Below are 13,201 nucleotides of genomic sequence, written 5' to 3'. Positions count from 1 at the left end.
ACTTCCGGCTTTTTTCTATGTATGTGGTACCAAGGAATTGAACCCAGGTCTTCGTGCATGCTAGGCAAGCACTTTAACCACTAGGCCAAACTCCCAGCCCTGATCCAAGACTCTTAATGGAAACAAAGAAGTACAGATGTTTAATAGACAACATAAAACAGTAAAATTATACATCACTGTTATAGTTTAGATGTGAACAGATCACCTAAAAGATTCATGTGTTGAAGCCGAAACTGGTAGAGACATTGAGAACTAACCTCATGACTCCATTCATAGTTAAATGGGCTATTATAAAGTGAGGTCTAGCTGGAGGAAATGGATCACGAGGGGTGTGGCTTTGATGGATATCATTTGTTGTTAGCTTCTTCTTATTTGCTTCTCGGCTTCTTGGCTGCCATGTTGTAAGCCACTTTCTTCTACTAGGCCCTTCCTTCTACCATGGTTTCTAGCTGATCACAGGCATAAAATCAAAGGAGTATGATGACCATGAACAGAAACTTTTACCACACAATATGGAAGTGGGCACTGAGGAGAGTCCTGCTTGGTTCAACCATGAAACTGCCCCACACAAACCTCCTTCACGGAGTTACAATGACATCTGTAAAGGAACCAGAGCCATACAAAGTCTGTGTCACCCTGACTACATTTTGAAGACTTGAAATGGCCAAAGGCCGACAGGAAGATAATGAGTTGTCAGTGCCTTTTGAACAACTGCTGAATCTCAGCATTTTCTAGACGAATACAGATGCAGCACAGCAGAAAATATAGAGTAGACCATGCCCCCAGGCCTTTAGGGATGGCTCTTGCTATTTGACCATCACATGAAATATGTCTTATCCTAGGTCTGTACATTCTGTGATCTGTCTCAAAAGGCAGAAGACACATGTGCAGAAAGGAAGGACATCATAAATGACTAGGCTTGGAGGAAACAAAGCAGCCTGCTGTCACCTACCCTTATCAATATGTGGAATTATTATTATCCTAATCATGGGATACATACTTTGCACTGAGATCAGTAGTACACACGTGGTTTCACTAGAAAAATGGTGGTGGTAGTAGCAGTAATTTATTCTGGGACTTCTGGAGAACTAAATGAGATAGTCAAATATTTAGCTAAGTGGTCACTGTAATTATTATCACCATCAGTATTGCCATTATAGTCACACTGGTGTCACAAGTATGAAGGAAGAAAGAAGAATGTTTGATTTTGACAAATATTGAACCCAGAAAAGCCAAAGGCACTTCTCCCTTGGTTATATACACAAAGAAACTCCCAGTATTCCTCACGAAATAAGCACCATCATTTCTACTAATCAGCAAAAATGACCCCCTATTTACAGACACCCAAGGTAACCAATTGCTTGAGCACTTAGCACTGGAGGGAGCGAGCATAAAATGGTCTCAGAGTGAGTATGCGAGAAATGACTGACTATGCTCTGGGACTGTGGCATGCCGACACAGGGGCCTTCAAGATGCTAAAATACTATGGCAAAGTTTTCATCAAACCATTTAGATAGTGGAGAGGAGAGGAACATCATGGAACAATCTAGTAAGAATGAGAAAATAAGTATTACACATGACAGGGCAATGGCTCCTTCTCTCTGCCGTCTTCTTAAAGTACGCCTAAATTCTGGTCTCCTCTCAATTTCCAAAGCACAGATGTTGAAGTGAAAACTTTAAAAATGCCTGCATTATTTGAGCGTGCCAGGTGGCTGGTGAACCAGATTTAAAGATGGCAAAGGCAACCAGATAATTACAGTGACAAGGTGAAAAATTAAGAGCTGAAACAAATTCAGTTCACCATGCAAAACTGAACTTGATAGTTTATTAGAGAAAGATCACACTTGATCTTTCAAGCAAATGACTGCGGTTTTCTAATCCCCCAGGATTTGCCTTAATTCTCCCCCAGAATCTTTAAGACGCTCGGTTTAGCCTGTGCTTGTCGGTGGACAGAATTAGAAAATTGGAAGAACCACATCCTCAGCGATCTCAGGATGTGGCAGAGCTATTATATAGTAGTCCACCTTCTACCACTATAGCTAAGTAAGAAGGCTGGATAATAAGAAAATGGTTGATTTAAGCTCATAGTTCCAAAGGTTGAAAGTCCAAGAGTATGTGGCCCTTTCTGTTCCGATGATCATGATGTCCTACTTATGATAGTTCTATGAAAGATGGTAGCATGGTAGGAGAATAATCAATACAGAAAGATTAAAAACAAAATAAGGTTCATACAGAATATCAGGTTATAACAGAAAGCAATATCAATCTTCTTTCACGAGAATTAACAAGGGGGAGGCCTAAGTATTAAATCCCCAGGCCAGCGACCTCAACAATCAAATTACTTTTTAGTAAGCTCTACCAAAGAGTTGCCAGTACCTAAGCACTAGCGTAATAACAACCAAACTTACAAAACAGAAACCCCTGGAGGGCCACACTCAAATAATAGCCAAGCTATGGCTTCTATCGCACCACGATGGATACCTTGGGAGATCAATGTTTCAGGACTCAGTCTTGACATCTCTGTCAGTTATTGAATTCCCTCCCTTGCCTGGGGTGAAGGAAAATGAACTAAGAGATGCAAGGAGGGCACAGGTTCTCTTCACCCAACAGGAAGAATCTCCCTACCCCCTACTGATTGTACTTATTTAGGAATGTGAAAACACAGAGGATTCAGAAATGGAAATGACTTTTCAAGATTTGTAACTAGGACAGGTTTGAACCCTGTTTTACAACCCCGAGTAACTTCTTCAGAATTGGTATGACAAAGCATATTCTACTGAATGCCTGGTGCTGAGGTTTGTTCTAGGTCATTCACTCACCCCTACACACCATCTCTCTTCTAATGAAGAGGTCAACTGAAGGCTCTGCGTATATGCTGGGCTGATCTTTTCTGAAACCAGATTCAGCAATGTGTTTAGAATTCTAGGATGGCTGGGGGGGAAATGGACTCACAAAATTCAGAAAAGAGCCTCAGGGAACAAAGCTAAACTCTTTCTTACAAACCCAGTGCCAGGCTGCCTTACGGACACCAGAGTCCCACAATATATAAGGATAACAGCATAACACAGGAAATACACAAAGAAGACAAAAACGAACAAAGGAAGGCATCCAGCGCCCATTACATAATCTTGGGTGAACAGGTAATGCTGCATGGAAAGGAGAGCGGGAGAAAGCCATGAATCCAGTCTACACCACTGTGACTAAAAACTCTAAACACATTCAAACTGGTTTGCTCCCATAGTTATAGCAATTAAATTTCCACTGTATTCTTCCCCCTTGTATGTTCACAAAGTTGAAACAATCTCACAGGAAATACAGTACTTGCACCCCAAAGGTTTTCATTAACATTGTCATTTACACACCACATTCACTCATTCCTTCCCTTATCTATTCTGAGACCATAAAGACCTCAAGGTCTTTCCCTCCAGTGTTTAAAAAAAAAAAAAGGCTTAAGCAATGGGATACTTCTGGTGTCTGGAATTGAGACAATTTTTTCTGATTAATGGGGATAATGTTTTTGCCCCAGAAATATTGGGGTAATAACTCAAGAAGGAAAGCATAGGATAAGTCAAGGGTCTAGCCTTGGTAATTTCATAGTACCACTCCACTGTCAACTCATTTCTTAAAGAAGTTGTCAGAACATAGCCTAAGCAACTGGCAGCCCAGTGAAATCTCAACTGGGCCCATGTATTAGACAGTCAATGAATTCAAGACAACCAAAACTATTCAGGTCTTAGATTTCATTCTCATGGATCTTATTCACTGCAAAAGATGTAAGTTTTTGCTTTACATTTGTAGCCATTAGGGCATCAAGACTTTGATCACCATTCTCAGATTCATCTATTAAGACAGGACTTGAACACCATTCTCAGATTCAGCTATGAAGACAGGACTTAATACTAATTAGGTTGACATCAGACAGTAACTAAGAAAACAAGAGCATGGAAAAATCCTGAAGTGGACTTACACAAGCAAGAACAAATAGCAAAGCCACAAAATAATAGGTGACTCAATTCTGCTGTTCTTCAAAGCAAAAACCAGTGATAGTTTTTTGGCTTTTAGCCGAGGGAGTCCAGGCCATTATTATATGTTCCAATATCAAAGTTTCAAAAGATTTCAGCACATTTATTACCTTAAGAGGGTGCAAGTATTTGACCCATCTCCCTCTGTATATGTCTTGAAGTTCTTTCATTTAATTTCTCAGCTTGTACTGCGCATCTCTGAAACAGTAATATTCTCCTACCATCAGGACACATGGCAGAAATTTTAAGTAGTGTAATAAAATCCATGGGCATCAGAAGTACCCAGGGCCCTTCTGTAGCAAGGATTGCCAAGGAATGCCCCATCACTGGAGGAACACTGTGTGGATGGAGTGTGTCAACACAGAGTCTCCATTGCCCAGCTCAGACTAATTAACACCACTCTGGGCCTCCCTATCAGCCTTGTGAAAAACCACTGTGACTGATCTGGGCTCACCTGGAGCTGAAAATTACTTTGCCAATAGCAGAAAATAATACTTTGTGCATAAACAACAACAAAGGCAAGCCTCCTTGGTGGTCTGAGCTTCATCTTCTTTTATGTGGACCATTTCTCCAAGGCTTTGAAGACAAAGAACAGGATTCTAAGCGCCAACTATAGCAAGCCTCTTTAGCACTTGCTTCTATGGTGATTATCTTTCCTGTTTTCTGCCTCCCTACTTCCCCTTTGACAAAAACTTGGAGGGATAATGATTGAGCTATTTCTTTGCCTTCCTTCCGTTTTCTTTCTTTCTTTCTCTCTTTCTTTCTTATAATGATTGAGCTATTTCTTTGCCTTTCTTTTTCTTTCTTTCTTCCTTCCTTCCTTCTTCTCTTCCTTCCTTCCTTTCTATTTATCATATTTGTTTATGCATTGATTCATTTACTTACTTATTTACTTATTTTTGGTGCCATTTCTGGAGCTTAAACTCAGGGCCTGAGATTTTTCACTCAAGGCTACCACTTAAAGCACAGCTCCACTTCCAATTTTTTGGTGGTTAATTACAGATATGAGTTCCACAAATGTTCTTGGTCAGCTGGGTTTGAACCGAGATCTTCAGGTCTCAGCTTTGTGAGTAACAAGGATTGCAGTTATAAGCCACCAGCTGTTTATTTATTTTTAGAAGCAGCCGAGACCAATTAAACATCTAAGTATTACACTATTTGTTGAAACTTACTTAGGTTAGTTTCATTTCCTAAAGTATTTTCTTCAATTGGTTTCCACTTTACCTTAAATTTCACAATAGAAAAAAAAAATCAGTTTTGTTGGTAGAGTGCTTGCCTAGCATGCACAAAGCCCTGGGTTCAATTCCTAGGTACCATATACAAAGAAAAAGTCAAAAGTAGTGCTTGCTGTGGCCCAAGTGGCAGACTGCTAGCCTTGAGAAAAAAAAAAAAAATTACCAAGGGCAGTGCCAAGGCCCTGAGTTCAAGCCCCAGGACTGGCAAAACAGAAAAAAAAAAAAGAAAGAAAAAGAAAAAAAATAAATTTTTGAAACACTTAGAAATTGGGAGAATTCTCCCCCAAAATTCGGCAGAATAAAAAGAGCCATTTGCCAAAGTTTAGTCATCGCTCGATCTTCAAAACATTCTGATATAACAAAATTTTAGAAATCGAAGGTAGTCATTGTTAGGTATATGAATGAAGAACCAAGAAGAAAGGGTGCAGGCTTAAAAAATAGCACATATGGGCCGGGAGTTTGGCCTAGTGGTTAAAGTGCTTGCCTAGCATGCATGAAGACCCGGGTTCGATTCCTCGGCACCACATGCATAGAAAAAAGCCAGAAGTGGTGCTAAGGCTCAAGTGGTAGAGTTCTAGCCTTGAGAAAGTCCAAGGACAGTGCTCAGGCCCTGAGCTCAAGACCAGGACTGGAAAAAAAAAAATAGCACATATGAAGTTACAGCTGTTCAGGATTGTTGAATACTACCTATTACAGTGGTAGTAGGTACATGACCTACACAGAAGACAAAACAGGACAGAACCCAACAAACACAGACACAGGCACACACATGAGCGAACACACACACACACATACACACGCGCGAGCGTGCGCAAAATCTGTCAAAATTCTTACAACTGGAAAGGAAACTTTAGTGGTCTGAGGAGTTTTATTATTGAAAAGCCAGCTACCTTCTATGACTTGAGGGTAAGCACTATGTATTTTTCATCAACCAATGGATTTCTACAGAACAGAAGAAATTAACTAGAAGACTGTGATACTAAAACAACAAAACACACTGACAGCAACATGGGAGATGACAATTAGATCTGAAGATTCAGGGACAGGATTCCTTCCTACTCTAGCTTTTTTATGCAAGTGCTGCAGTTCTAAAGCCAAGCTGAAGGAAGAACTTTTCACTCTGAAATGGACACAGAATTCTTCCTCCTCTATGTCAAGTAACAACATGTAAGCAAGCTCAGGTGATTTGAATGATGAACATACAAGAATCAATGTTTCTCAGAGTTAATAGTTAATAAATAATAAAGTTCAATCATCAAAACAGACTGTGCCCCAAGTAAAGAACAATAATTTATTAATGAGTAATTTACAACTATGTACTGAGCACCTCCTATGTACCAAAGCTAATCTTTTTTCTTGGTTGGTCATGGGGCTTTAACTCTGGGCCTGGGCACTGTCCCTGAGCACTTCAGCTCAAGGCTAATGCTCTACCATTTGAACCACAGTGCAACTTTCTATTTTCTGTTGGTTCACTGGAGATAATAATCTCAGGGACTTTGGTGCCTGAGCTGGCTTTGAACCGCAATCCTCAGATCCCAGCCTCCCGAGTGGCTAGGATCACAGGTGTGAGCCACCAGCGCCCAGTTCCAGAAATAATCTTAAATCTAGAAATAAAGTATACATGGGAGTATGTGAAGTAGTGCAAAAAATATAAGCACATAGAAAGTGACTCACCATGCAGATCAAATGGCACAGAGAGCTGTGTATTTTATTACTTAAAATCCGTCCAAGAGAAAGGCAATTTTGGTAGTGTCTCTGAAGAAACTGGACTCAGGTCATTTTACAACTGTTTCATCATGCACTGATCATTCACTAGCCTTATCTATAATTCAGTTTCCTTATTTAAAACTAAATAAATCTGTATTCTAGAACAATACAGAGGCTGACAAATGAAACAGGTCAGGTAGAGCCAATCAGGGCTTCAAATAATCAATTGCCTTTTGTGTCAACTTTACTTGAAAGTGCCATATTGTTTTGTTTGAACAAAACATTTCCACAGATGAAGGAAGGAATGACTAAGGGATCCAGTTATAGTAGGAAGTTCAGACATAAGGTCACATGGGCTGTAATTTTTCCCTGTTGTAACTTTTTATGATTCCAGATAAAGGGTAATTCAAATCAGACTTGAGTTTGAGTCTGACTTGATAAATAACTGTGGCTTTAACTACTTGATAACCCTCCTGAGGATACGAATCCTCATTCTACAAAATCATTTTATGGACTATCACAAGAAAAAAATGTCCCCTAAAGTATTTAACAATATTGAGCACATGTTCTGTGCTCATTTACTATGCTCATGATACAGGATTTCAGTATCCCTAGATTCTTAAGGAGATGAATATGAATTTTAAATACCACAATTTCCAAAGGAATGTTAGCATTCCTTCTGAGAATTTCTTCTAAGCTGAATCTTCTTTTCCTAAACAGAGATATAGTCAAAATATTTCTTGAGAAACTCTTTGGTCTATCTCTTTTAGTTCACACACACACACACACTCACACACACACATGGCATACCTCAGATGATGAAAAAGAAGGACAGGATTTATTTCTGAATTTATGAGTAGATAGTTAATTAAAAGTAGTCTGTAATAAACTAGTCTATCATGCTAGATATAAGCTCTGTGGTTTTAAGTTTAAATTTCAATTTATAGTCCTCTCCAATATACATAAAGGCATCATAATTGAAAATTTGAAAGTTTTTCCTAGCAAAAGCAGCAGCAAGCTGCCATTATTCTAGTATTCCAGTACTGATGAACTGTTTTTAGAAAAGCTATATTTTATAAGAGTGCTTGTTAATTAAAAAACTAGTAAATACTCATTCCCTTGTTCAAACAACTACACAGGGAATACCTAATAGCCTAAAAAAAGAGTGATTTTTTTGTTGTTAAAAAAAAAACTATATTAAAAAAAACCACTTTTCCTGTACTGCACTAAAAAAATAACTGACACATGAAAAAACACTTGGTTTAATCCCATGATTATGTAACATTTCTGTTGTAAATATTATATGGTTGTAGGCTCATTTTTGCAAACTAAATGGAAAATCATGCTCATTTCTAAGAACACAATTGGCTTTAGAAATACTCTAAGGTGCAATATCCTTTCCAGAATAACAAGATCAATGAATTGGTAACATTATTATAAGAGACTTAAGACACACTGGCTCACAGAACAGTCTTCTCCATCAACTTTGTAAGTTAGGTTTTTGGATGAGTGTGCCATCTTTGTTGTAACGCATAAGTCTACATTTCTGGCTTTCCTGCACTGTCCTACCGGAAAGAAGAGCTGCCTACCATCTGCCTCACAGTAATGAGGGTTCATAATTTCTGCATCCTTTCTTGTGACCTATCCAGCATTTGAAGTGCAAATATATTACAGAGTAATTTATCTTTCAGAAATACATGACACTCAATGGAAAGTAAGGCACGGCATAATCAAGTCATTCCATCAGGCTATTTATTAGCTCATGGGATATTAGGCAAGCAATGTCGGGAGAAATTTCCAGTAGCCAACGTTAGGAAGGTAAGGTGATGGGGGAATTTTGATTGTCTTCCCCTGAGTAGAAGCCAGAATGACAATAAATATCCATTACATTGGCTTCCTGCAATGAATACTTATCCGGCCCCAATGTCCACAGTGCTGAGATGTATATAGCTCAGTTTAACTCATTCTACGCCATTTCTTCTGGAGAAAAATAAACATAGTCGTTGATTACAAAAGTTAGTCAAGCAATTACTTTCACAGACTCTATATTCAATAGCAATAAGTTGATAAACAGTAGATAACATAATTGGACCCACCTGAATCTTCCCCAAATTAGTAGAAAGACACCAGCAACAGTATCAATAAACAATGTAAAATCTAATCAGCTCCAAAACTTGAAAGTATCAGTCAAGTGTTGATGGCCCACATCTGTAATCCTAGTTCCTCAAAAGCCTGGGAGCTGAGGACGGTTCAAAATCAGCGCAGGCAGGAAGTTCATGAGACTTGTATTGGTAAGGGGGGAAGGTCAAGGTGAGAGAAGACAGAGGAATGTAAACACAATGCATGTGTGAAAATAGAAACATGTAAGTTGAGATGGTGGAATTATCAAGATGCACTGTACTCAAAAAGTGACATGAAGAAATAAACGTCTTTGTACAATTACTTAAAACATATTTTTAAAATTTTTAATGAAAGCAAGAGCTAAGTGCTGGTGGCTCACACCTGTAACCTAGATACTCAGAAGGATAAGTTTACACTTTGAAGCCAGCTCATGCAGGAAAGAAAGTCTTATCTCCAACTAACCACTAAACAGCAAGAAATAGAGCTGTGGCTTAAATGGTAGAGAGGCAGCCTTGAACAACAACAACAACAAAAAATCTCAGAGACAGAAGAGAAGTAAAAAAATCAGAGCTGGGAAGCATGAACACACATAAATAAATAAATTAATCAAAAATTTTAAAAGGAAGTGCAAGCAAGCAAGCAAGCAAATTTTAGCCAATCAGTCAGAAAGCTTAATGGCACAGAGACTCTCACCTGACTTTCTGAATCATCCCTAAGCCAACTCTTACAATCAATAAAATCAAGTAATTCTGTAGACATATTAAAGAACCATCATTCTATGGGGATAGAGGCAACTCATGACATTTAAATCAGCACTTTGCCTTCTTTTCATTCTCTTCCTTTAGCCTATCTCATTCAAGGAAGTTATTATTAATGAATCCATATGTCAAATATACTCCCATATAGTATGTCAGGCACCACCATCAGTGAACTTGCCAAGGGAGAAATTGCATATCTGGAGTCCAGCTGCAAAACTGGCAAATGCCAACTGTTTGAAGTTCTTTAGAGGAAGTAAAGAAAAAAGATTAGACATGTGCAAAATCATGAGAGGAGAGCAGGGATTACTCATGAATGAATGGAAGAGATCAACCAAAAGGGGACCTTTTGTGTTTAAAAATAAAGGAATGGGGTCAGGAGTTTGGCCTCGTGTTAGAGTGCTTACGTAGCATGCATGAAGACCTGGGTTAGATTCCTTGGTACCATGTACATAGAAAAAAGAAAAGAAAGGCTGGAAGTGGTGCTGTGGCTCAAGTGGTAGAGCTCTAAACTTGAGAAAGCCCAAGAACAGTGCTCATGTCCTGAGTTCAAGGCCGAGGACTGGCAAAAGTTAAAAAATAAATAAATAGGGGCTGGGATGTAGCTCAGTGGCAAAGCGCTTGCCTAGGAAGTGCAACATCCTGGGTTCGATCCCCAGTGCCAAAAAAGAAAAGACAAAAAAAAAATACAGTTTAAAAAAAAAAAAAAAACAGGGGCCAGGAGTTTGGCCTAGTGGTTAAAGTGCTTGCCTAGCATGCACGAAGATCCAGGTTCGATTCCTTGGTACCACATATATAGAAAAAGCCGGAAGTGGTGCTGAGGCTCAAGTGGTAGAGCTCTATCCTTGAGAAAGTCCAAGGATAGGGGTTAGGCCCTGAGCTCAAGCCCAGGACTGGCAAAAAAAATAAATAAATAAATAAATAGGAACAACAATACACAGAGAAAATGCATTGGCTGAGATTCCTGATGACCATGAGCCTGAATGACAATATCACAGAGGAATGCTTTGTTGGGGGCTTCAGCCAATTGATCTGTCTGCTGAGGTTCAGCACCCTCACATACAAAAGGGACGAAGTCTATATATCCATCTTTTAACCTGAGAATTTCTCTAGATTAATTATAACATGATAAGGAAATTTGTGGATTATTCATACTTCAAAATATTACAGAGCTGTGGAATGAATGAATTAAAGAGCTGTTTAAGGTGGCTTGGAGACTTGTTCATAATATACTTGCACCACACTTACAAATCATCAAACTAGAAGCAAAGGTGATTTTGTGCATGCAATGAGAAGAGTGTGAGGAAAGACACATCGACAAATGGTTGAGCAAAGAGTTGGCTAGGAAAGTGAAATGCCAAGAGTGAAAATGACACCGTGAAGCCAGGTGCAGGCAAAGGGCTCATGCCTGTAAATCCTAAATATTCAGGGACCTGAGATCCGAACATTACAGTCAGATCTGAGCATCTTCCAGGCCCCAAAAGAAGAATCCCAGAGACTCCTATCTCCAATTAACTAGCAAAAAAAGATTGGTGGTATGGTAACGTGGTACATTGCCAACCTTGGTGAAAAAGCCAAATGAGAGAGTACCGTCCTGAGTTCAAGCCCCAGTACCCACTCACCGCACCTCCCGCCCCCACAAAGGCAGTGCAGCCAACACTTCATATCAGGATTCTTCCTGGCATGTTCTCACACTATGGCCTAAAAGACATACCTTACAATTTTTTAAATACCCTCAAATTTTCATGGTCTCTGAAACTTGAACTAAAGGATAGAGGCAAGCAAGAAATGGAGATGGCCACTTCAAGAGCATGAGGTTATCCTCTGGAAATATTTAAAAAGTTCTGGAAGCAAACAATGGAACATCTGCATCACACTATGAGTGTACTGTCACTGATCCAGGAACTTCAAAAAAGGTAAATGGATGCTGTGTGTATTTTACAATTTAGAAGCTTCTTTATCTTACTTTAGACATAAACAGAAGAGCTAGAGACCATCAACATCGAATAGCATTACCAATACCTGGGCCTGTACATACCAAGACAATAAAGGAAGCATGGTGGACAGAGGGAGGGGATAACTCAGTAGTGAGTAGACAAGGCAGAAAGGAATGATGTATGCTCTGAGTGACACAGAAGGTCACAGTGGTTCAGTGGCTAGTGAGGCAAACCTAAACTAGATGCACAACAGTAATGCCTCTACAACTGTCTCTGGCTTCCTTTCTGACAACTCACCAACAGCTCCAGAACTTTAAGCAAGATAGCAAACAAACAACCTGAGTCTTGAGCCCTGAAGCGTAACTAATCAGGAACATGTCAGGTACTGTAAGAAAGATAAACTGGAAACAGTAGTCCACACTTACAATCTCAGATCTCAGTAAGTACTGAGACAGGTAAAGTTTGAGGCCAGCCTGGGCTACACAGGAAAATTCTGCCTCAAAACAATACAGTGATCATTGTACTCATAACTGATTAGTTGAATGGTAATGCCTTTGTACAACTACTTAAGAGATAATAAAAATATGATTTTTAAAAAACTATAAGAAATGTATAATTACCTATTCTACTGTGTGATTACAGTGCACCCTACCCTATCGCTTCGTATCCCCCCTCAAAAAAGTCTACCAGTGTAAAGCCTAACTTAACAAGAACCTACAAAAGGTATTTCAAGTCTTTCTTCACATGGAAAACCAAAATTCAGAAAATAAAATGCTCTGTGATTTAAAGGAACCAGACAATTACAGAAGATACTTTGAAACAGAACAAGACCAACACAAGAACCCTGTGGAGTTGGAAGGAAAGGGTGTGAGGTCACATCCCACCATAAGAACATCAAGGGATTAATTACCAGGCTAAAGATCTTTTTGATAGGAGATGATTACTGGTCCACAGTGCTGTAGGAGCTGCTAGGAAAATTCAGGAGATGTGGGACCAGAGTCTACTAATGACAGATTCTTAGCCTGTAACTGTGGGACTCCCATCCCCAGTTAATCACTGAAAAACCAGAAGCTGTGTCATGGAAAAAGTGGAAGAACACTAGCCTTGACCGCTAAGATGCTCAGGTACAGCGCCAAGGCCCTAAGTCAAACCCCATGGACTCCTGTTTCAGGAAAGAGCACTTTGTTTATACTTTACCTAGGCTAGTCTACTACGGTACATCTTGATAAGTTGCAAAACTGCATGCAGAAACTTCAGACTTTAAGGTATGGAATGTGGCTTAGTGCTGGAGTGCATGCCTAGCATGCATGAGGTCCCGGGTCCAATTCTTCTGCACCCCATAAATTAAATAAATAAAATAATAAAAAGAAAAAGAGGTAGGAAGTTTGTGAAACCCTATATCTCTCACTTCATGATGATGATGA

General features: G+C 39.4%; 1 protein-coding gene and 1 long non-coding RNA gene across 5 annotated transcripts in view; both read right to left on the bottom strand.

Annotated features, from left to right (window-relative positions):
* Ptprg (protein tyrosine phosphatase receptor type G) overlaps positions 1 to 13,201 on the bottom strand; it is a 667,714-nt gene that overhangs the window by 384,872 nt on the left and 269,641 nt on the right. The window lies entirely within an intron of this gene.
* LOC150066635 (uncharacterized) overlaps positions 8,718 to 13,201 on the bottom strand; it is a 33,151-nt gene continuing 28,667 nt past the window's right edge. For both annotated transcript variants that reach the window (XR_016539225.1, XR_016539227.1), the window contains exon 3: positions 8,718 to 8,944. This is a non-coding gene — a long non-coding RNA (uncharacterized LOC150066635). The remainder of the gene's footprint in view (positions 8,945 to 13,201) is intronic.

This window comes from Megascapheus bottae, chromosome 2 (assembly GCF_031878675.1).
Source record: "Megascapheus bottae isolate mThoBot1 chromosome 2, mThoBot2.hap1, whole genome shotgun sequence".
In the NCBI taxonomy this organism is placed as follows: domain Eukaryota; kingdom Metazoa; phylum Chordata; class Mammalia; order Rodentia; family Geomyidae; genus Megascapheus; species Megascapheus bottae.
This window is presented reverse-complemented; position numbering and strand designations above follow the sequence as displayed.